Source organism: Phragmites australis, chromosome 4 (genome assembly GCF_958298935.1).
Source record: "Phragmites australis chromosome 4, lpPhrAust1.1, whole genome shotgun sequence".
Taxonomy (NCBI): domain Eukaryota; kingdom Viridiplantae; phylum Streptophyta; class Magnoliopsida; order Poales; family Poaceae; genus Phragmites; species Phragmites australis.
This window is the reverse complement of record NC_084924.1, coordinates 24409196-24418259: the sequence shown is the minus strand read 5'-3', so window position 1 is coordinate 24418259 and position 9064 is coordinate 24409196. Positions and strand designations below refer to the sequence as shown.

The 9064-nt window shown below is 41.1% G+C and overlaps 1 long non-coding RNA gene across 2 annotated transcripts; it reads right to left on the bottom strand.

Annotated features, from left to right (window-relative positions):
• Positions 1 to 4549: 4549 nt before the first annotated feature.
• On the bottom strand, positions 4550 to 7530 carry LOC133914276 (uncharacterized). Of its 2 annotated transcripts, XR_009909223.1 has the most exons (6): positions 6855 to 7530; positions 6516 to 6592; positions 6280 to 6391; positions 6089 to 6166; positions 5859 to 5978; positions 4550 to 4812 (listed from the first exon to the last, which is right to left on the bottom strand). It is a non-coding gene; the product is annotated as an uncharacterized LOC133914276 (long non-coding RNA). The 2 variants fall into 2 exon arrangements; XR_009909222.1 differs by lacking the exon at positions 6855 to 7530 and having other exon boundaries at positions 6516 to 6832.
• Positions 7531 to 9064: the final 1534 nt, after the last annotated feature.

Below are 9064 nucleotides of genomic sequence, written 5' to 3'. Positions count from 1 at the left end.
CGTCATGCAGATGCTGTTAGGCCTCTGCGCCGTCTAGAGTTCCTGTACCGACCCAAGGTTCTAGCTTGCCCAATAGTCGGAGGAATGCCATCCCACAAGGCAGCGGGGCTGGAGCATGCAAAGGTGGGTGTGGCGGTTTTGGCTAGCACTTTCGTGGTTTTCCTAGTGAATTTCTACATCTCTTAGCACTTCTGTGTTTGATCCCCACAGACGGCACCACTGTTGGAGCAAGAGTTTGCCTTGCCTCAACAAGTACGGCGAGAGTTTCTTCTAAGGAGGAGACTCAAGCTTGGAGATGAAGTTTAAGAGGAAGGAACACCATGAATGTATTGATGGTAGAAAAAATGAATCGATCTGGGGGGAGTATCACAATATGACTTGGTGTTTTTTCACCTCTATTTTTCCCTCCCCTTGCCCAAGCGACCGAGGCTCCTATTTATGGGAACGTGCGTAGCTTGGCGTACAAGTTATCACAATGTACAAATATCTGGGATCTGACCGAATTACTATGCGTTATACCGGATAACTACATTCTACCCTACCTAGGAGATAAATATCCATTGTAGTAACTATGGTGGTGCCTGCCCCCTGAAGGGGGCGAGCTGGTCGCCAATTGCGGCTCGAAGCCATATTGTCAGGGGTGTCAGGGCGGCCTTAAATGCACTGGGGTGTGAGGATAGCACAAGTTGCACCGGCATTGATCGCCCATCACTTCACATCGGGTCTGTGGCAGGGGGAGACATTTTCCCCCCTGATATTGTCTTTGGAGACCTGCTGTATCTTAGGCTTTGGAAAGTCACCCGAGCGCCGGTGGGGTGGCCCAAAGGGGTCCATAACCTCCGGGGGTCAGTCCTGCTGCTGAGAGTTTGGAAGCCAAAGGCTTCGGAGGGGCCAGGCATGGTTCCGAGTCGTGGGAAGGCTTCGTAGGTATGAAGAGGTGGCACGAAGGAGCCCGATGCCTTCGGAGGTCGGGCCTTTAGCTGAGGTTCTGGAGATCAAGGCTCCAAAAGGACCATGATAGTAATCTTCAACTATTATCCTCAGGTTGGTTTATTTTCCCCCAACAAGAGGCTTTGAGGTCTCGTAATTGAGTCGGATTAGAAAAATGGCAGAGGTAGAGGTCCCACCTGTCATCCCTCCATCTTCCTCTCTCCTCTCTTGACAAGATATGCATATACACACTTAAGGCTTATTTAGGTTTGCAAAAACTTTTTTATTTTCTTTATAAAGTATTTTTTATTTATTTTGGGTGTTTTAGAAATTGGGTTGTAAAAAATTGCATCGTGGAGTGCTTCAATGTCATACAGTGAACTGACTGCATCGTGCGGTGACTAGACTGCATCATGCGGTGACTAGGTTTCTAGGAGGACTTGTCCAATTCAAACTTTTTGAAGTCCTTGTTTTTCATGACTTCTCTTCATTGATGTCTTGGGTCTTTATTCTAGTATATTAGAGCTAGCCAAATCTAGCATGCATCACCAACTTGGTAACTAGCCTAAATACACTAGATCAAGGTGCTAAACTCAAACCGTTGTTTATAGTACGACTAAAGAAAAAAATATATCTATACAAGTAATGCTGTCAATACCATGATCATGTGCCTAAATAATATATTCGTATATCTTCATGAAGCTCTTCTTTAACCTTGATGATCCTCCCTTTTAGTTGTTTGGAACCCCAAGCTCATCACATAGCATCCAGAGGCTAAACCTTGCATACTAGCAAAATAGGTTAGTCCTATTGACTATATTTACATTAATCACTAAATCGCATTGACCCACTGATAGGGTCGTGGATCTTTTTGTCTCCTCTTTTTGGTGATTGATGACAACACAATCAAAGCAAGAGATAAAAGTAGAATTACTTTTGCAAATATTTGCTTAGATGTATGATAAAAGCAAGAATTAAAGATACCAAATTTAAAATGATGCATATGTTCATGCCTACCTTGCTCTTAGATATTTCTTTCATCTTCTTTATGCTCACAATGAATATAAGATTCTTGCTTAATCCATTTACCATTTATTTTATTACTTTGGTACCAATTAAAATGCACCTTAATTGCTTTGGTCCCAAAAATCATTCCCTTTTGAAATCAAACACTGAAAAAGGAAAAATATTAAGAGCACAAGGGAGAGCTTCACAAATAATGATTCTTTGGATGTGGAAGGCACATAGATCAACATTCATGGGGCCTCATAGCTTAGACAAAACCCCCAAAATTTGTGCATACATATAGTGGAAGGCAAAATATGTGGACAATTGAATATTTAAGTCAAGTGTGGAAAGTTAAGCTATATTATGGAATATATCTAGATAAATGATACAAGATGGAAGGAAAAACATTAACCACATGCAAAAGAACAAGCATAGCATACCTTCAGGAATATCATCACTTCAATATGAGACCAGATAAAGATAATCTTGCAAACATTAGTATCAAAATCATAAAATATAGGATAGGATCTCCCAAAACTTGTGTATAGGTAATTGAATTACTTGTGAGAGATAATCACATTGTCATGAATGGCAATTGAGGAGATTAACCTATCGTCCGGACTTATGACATACAAAAGATATTAATAAACACATAAATGTCAAGATCTAACATACAACTTAATCATGTAGATTATTCATGAATGAGAATTCAACCATATCAACCTATCATATGAGTAAAACAACTAGGTGTGGCATGAAATAGCAATTGTTAAAGACATAATATAATGAAATAACCATGCTTATGCAATCCTAGATATATATCAGGACTAGATAAAACAAATGCATGAATTTGAATATAGTTTCCCTATTTACCTTCGTACAGATGATTTGGGCATATGATAATCAAGAATTCAACTCATATCCTGGATTCCTGTACTTGGCTTCTTTTCCTTGAATCTCCACTTCATCTTCACATTTGAGCCAAGTCTCCAAATCCTCCCGAGTCCCTTAAACTCTAAATCATCTTAGAAACCCAAAGTTTTGGAGCTCTTCATATTCCCAATGAAATTATTGGGTGCCCAAATGGTTTGGTTTCTCCCCTTATCTTTTATGCCAACCTTGTGGGCCAGCACCTTGCCATCTTTCTTCTTGTGAACGTAGTGGGGCCTTTGATCTTGTTCTTATGGTCTTGTTGGAGGTGTTGGAGGTGTTGGAGGTGGTTCTTTTTCTTCTCCTTCTACTTAAATTGCTGACATTGATAGGACTTCTGACTTTCTTCATACCATAGACAACAAGTCACTTAGCTTCTGAGAGGCTTGCTCCTCCAATGTCACAAAAATGAGCTTGACAACTCTTTCCCCGAGAGTGACCCTAGGTTTAATTATTGATCCCTTGAGGAAGCGTGAAGGTCTACCAAGCTTGACCTATAGAATTTCTACAGCCAATGTTGTAATATGTGGGAAAATTGATTGAATAGAAAAACCATAGAATGAAAGTACCATATATTTTAAACAATAATTAATACTAAATTGCATAAAGTAAATGATCACATGATTAATACTAGACTTGTAACAATTAAAAAGATAGAGCACAAGGCATGCACGAAAGTGCCATGTAGCAGATGGCGCACATGGTCCAGAATTCATCTATAGAAATCAATAAATAATAAGGAATAATTTTTAGTACTGCATAAGCCTCATCACTTGGGCAGTACATCCTAATAATGCCAACCCTTTGGGCTTCATGTGTCCCGGTGTTATGGAGACTTGACCAAGAAAATAGTCTAATCTCTTCTATGTGTAGAGTCATGAATCAAACTAACATACATAGTGGTGTCATAGATGAAAATCATAACAATATCCATTATTAACGATAATTTCTTACAAGAGGGACCTTCCAAGGGTAAAAAATTGGCAAAAAATAAAACAAAGCCTTCAATTACTTCTAGGTGAATCCCATAGGCAATTGATGAAGGAGCATGACCCAGAACACACCATCCCTGACAAAGTCTTCTAGGTCTTCACCAACTTTGCAACACCATTTTATATGGCAAGTGTGAGTACACAAAGTACTCTGCAAGTTATGGTAAAGTATGCATACACTACACCACGGCACAAAATCAGCGACTCCAAATATGTCGCTAAAAGCTCCATCAGCGACTTAGGATCGGTTGGGAAAAAGTATTGCCGACAGATATTTTGGTCGTTTAAAGCCCGGTCGGGAAAAGTATTACCGACCGACTATTTTTTGCCGACCGACTATTTGATGCTATAATCAAAGAAACGCCAACCGACACCTTTGCCGACCGACATACTATTGCCAACTGACTACCTCTTTACCGACCGATTGTTCGATGAAAAAAATACTATTACCGACAGATAGTCCAACGTGAAGCATTCAAACATTTTAAAAATATCAAACCATGTACAGACTATGTATCTGTCGGTAATTAGTATTGCACATGTTACAACAATCAAATAAATTTGCAATTCCATGTCACCACAAGAATCTCAGATACAATTTCACCAAATATTCACAGTTGATAGTACAACATTCAAATAGGAAGTTCATAAGCCATACACTAGGTCACCACAATAATCATAAACATTTTTCAACCAAAAGGTCACAGTTCACATATTCCATAGTACTACAGACAAGTATACATCGACTTCAATGATCCAAAATACATACTTGCATGCTGAAAATACTAAATGATAGCATTTTTTAACAGAAGCATTCTCAGATCTAAAGCTCATAACCCAGAAGCCACCAAACATGTCTGCCTGTGTACAGCTCAAATCTAACTTTGTACACCAAAAAGCCACCAAACATGCGTACAGCTCAAATCTGCTAGTTAGCACCGTCCAGCCCTGCCTGAAAAAAAATTACCATTGAATCAGTTGCACATGATGATAGGTATCATATCATACTATATGCAACCAAATAATGCACATACAAAGACCATTGGCAGCATCCTTATTCTGAAATTAGCTATCACAAGTGAAATTGCAATGCGACAACACATAGCTCAAAATCAAGCATCCTGCTTGCCACAATGTTTACAAGTAAAAGGCATTGCAATGCAACAAATAAGGCTCAGCTCACAGCCATCATACACAAAGCATTAATTCATGTCGTCATGAAGGAAGGAAAAGGCTCACAGCTCACAATAGTCCATAGCTCACATCCATGAAGCACAAAGAATAATTGCAGACAACATATTGTTAGCCAACAGTGGTATATAGTGTTTCACCATGTTCTTCCACACACAAAAACAAGGCTAAATCTAAACTGCAATATGAAGACAGAAAACATTACACATATTTTCCACATACATAGTTTCACTATGATCCTGATCTTTGCAGAATATAGAATCCCATGCTTCATTCAGTCTAAACACTTCGTTCAGAGCTAATAAACTGTTAGGTAAACAAAGATGTGCAGAATGTGCTTGTAAATGCCAACTTCCCAAAATAATTGAGGCAAAACACGCTTCTAAATTGTGTCTTAAGTCCTAACTCTAATCAATTTCAATGAACAAAACAGCATAATATTGTGCAAAAATCTGTTCATTTCATGTAATGCATGGTGCACATACCAAAATGGGTCCAAAAGCACCCATGTTCACAAAATCCTTGTTAGGACAATTCAAAAATTCTCGGATCTCAACTATCCCTAATACAGTCTATAGGCATAATAACAAGTTTAATTGATTTCTTTTGGGTTGCTGGTCTTCAGGAATAGTTCAATTCAGCTCCCAGAATGGTTAGGGTGATTCAGTTCTACAATATCAGACCTAGTCTTTTGAGTTGCCAGAAATCCAAAGTGACTATGATACACTGCACATCACATACCATGATAATAATAGAAGTAAAAAGAAGAGTAGAACATAGTGCAAAAAAAGGAGGAAACGCTGGTACCAATCAAAGTATCCATGCTAACTGTATGTTTCTGCTTGTGGTTTTATTCTTTCCAATAGCGCCTCAGCTTCAATAAAACCCCCTAAGGGTCCCAAAGGTGTATATTTAACTTCTCTCCAACTGTTACATGAAGTGTTATGATAATTTTAGATGGGAAGTAAATGTCCTATTCTAAGCATCAGTCTCCCTATTGTCGAAAAAGGAAAGCATCAATCTCAAAACTCGAGTACCTAGGCATAAATGGAAGTGCCAGGCAGCGAAGATGAAGGTGATCAACACTATTAAATGGGGGCTGATGAAACCCAAACCTGTAAGACAGGCCACACATATAAGAGTGCAGACAGTGATAATGTAGAATAAGTATCTTGTGTAAACAACATATTAATGTTGCCAGCATATGAGAGCTCTGGAGAAGACATACAAGTATACAACACAAACTGATCAAATATATTCCTTTTGATAATACTTGTGTTCCTCAGAATCAGGAGCATCTCGATTGAACAAATCTTTCCCCACCTTCACCATGTGACTGACTGAAAAGAACAAAAAGATGATGCAGCTCACACTTCACAAAGCAGTCCGGTTTGCATAACCATGCGTAAAGATATGCAGCAGCAAGCCAGGGTCATAAGAAGCAAGAAACAAGAGGGTACCCACCTAATTGGTGATCATCTTTGGTTCTCTCAAGGTTATTTACAGTTGGTATATGCGCAATGGGTATGGCAAGATAGTGCCTGCAAACATCGCTCGGCACAATAAATTATAAAACAAATCTTCAAGCAAAGAAATTGGGCATATACAGGTGCAAGATCATTAGAAAAATAATGAGTCAATAGTTCCCTCTAGCAGTGAATGGAAGAACTGAATTCAGCTTTGGTGCTAAGGCTAAATCATGAGCAAAATTGTATGTCAAAGGCTTATCAAAGACAGCTAGCAAAAAGAGCTAAACGCTTTATACAATCTTTGCATCAAGTAAATAATGGCAGCGTTACTAACTCTCCTCCTGTACTTTGGGTTGCAGCGAGGGTGGCAGGGCCTCCATCCTCTCTCCTCCGTCCGCCATGGGCAGTGACAGCAGGGGCTCCGCCCGAGCCCAGCAGCAGGGATCTGCCCACTTCTTCAATCTGCCCCCCCCCCCTCCTGTAGATCAAACTCCCTTGATATACATAGGCGGCACCCAGGATCCGAGGTGGTCGGATTGAACTCGGATTCGTTGAGATTTTTTATGGATTTCATGAATAGGGATGGAGTTCGTGTGGAGATTGAATCTGGAGATCGATTTCACAAGGGTTCAACTCGATTTGCTTAGAGGTAGAGAGGGGAAGCACTCAGCTTGGGGGAGATAGAAGCGGCGGCTACACGGGGTTGCCGTCGGAGAAGGGGAAGACGGGGGGTTGTGACGGTGCCGTCGATGGCGCCCATCGGGTCCGCGTCCCCAGTGGTGGTCGTGGTGGCGGATGGGGAATGACGGGAAGCCGTAGGGCGGGGGGAAGCAGAACGGCCGCGGGAGAAGCGACGGCGGTGGCGGCCACAAGTGGATGGAGGATGCACGGGATTGAGCTGCCAGCGGCGATCTGTGGTGACTGGATTGGAGGAGGGGAGTGCAATGGCAGCGGCGTACTGGAGGCTGAGGATTTTGGGAGGCTTCGTGCGGGGGCTTTTGGGAAGGGGCTTTTGGTGTAACTGTTTGCCGCTGCTGGATTTCGGAGGCGCCTAAAATTTTCCCCCTCCCGCCTTGTCTAATCACCGAACGATCATCGGATACTAAGTTTTTCCAACCGATGATTCAACATAAATTATATCAATTGCCGACTAACACTTCAACACTGAACGTTGAGATAATTACTGACCAATCGTTTCTCTGTAAATCTTGAATCATCGACCGACAGTTTGTCGTTCACCTTTAACGACCAATGGCGTATCGGTGATGACCTACTTTTACCAACTGACGTGTGACGGTAATTTGGTACCGTGGTGTAGTGATATGCAGGTTTAATTCAAGAATAAGGCTCAACATGGTTTATTTGCATAAAAGCAATATTTATTTGTAAACAAGTAAAAGCAAATAATCAAACATTGAATAATAACCGAAGCCAAGGTTCCCACCATCTTGACTTAATAGATTCCAACCACCCAAACTAAACCAAGGGTTCTAACCACCTTTCCATAACCAGGGTTCCAACTACCCTAACCACATTTCTCACCACTTGGTTACCCAAACAACTTTACTATTTCATTCCAATCATGTAGCGAATTTCTACACACTCTTGACCATGAGAACAACTGATTAATTAGTTTTACACTCTCGAGAAGTACAAATTACCCACAAGTCTTGATTCCTGTTTTGCCTACCTGTGTCAGCCAAACACTTACACAATCTCCACTCACGTTTGCGAAATTTGGGGTTGCCTAGGCATACCAAGCACCTCACCTGACTCCACCACTATCCTAAATGATAATGTGTATTAGATATACAAGACCAGAGTAAAAATATGACTTCCCAAGGCAATATTTAAGGTGTAAATCTTTGTTAGGGAACTAAATGGTTTGTGTACAAAAATAACTATCTCTACAAGATTCAAAATATGCAGGTCTGGGTCAACTATGACAGTGCCACCACACAGCTTGTCATGACGATGGCGCCCCTGCGCGTGCCCAAGCACAACAAGCCCCTCATCGCATCGCTGGTCGACCTCTAGGTGGTCGTGACCAACACGGCCTACATCAGGTTCTCGACGGACACTGGCATCATCTACACACCATCGACCTTGCTGGCATGAAGAGGAAAGGGAGAGAGAAAAAAGGAAAGGGAGGAAGGAAGAAGATAAAGGGTGGGGTCCACATGTCGACGACACAAGAGAGAGAAGAGAGAGAGAGCAGTATGCTGGAATATAGGGATTGGGTGTAGCGAGTCTATTGGAGATGGAAGAGATTTAGAGTGCATTTTATTGGGAAGGCTTCCTATATGGTGATTTTGGGAGTAGGTTTTTAGACATCTCTTGTAGATGCTCTTAATTGCATACTTTTCATTGAAGCAATAGAGGGAACAATGGTCATTTCACCTACCTTCTTCATTTTCGTGCTCAACTTTAGAACATCATACATTTGGGAGAAGTATTTTGCATAGGCCATGTCACCACTAGGAAGTCGGTCAAAAGTCGTAAGGTAAGGATGATGGAACTCCATTTCAGAGAGGAAGAGGTGAC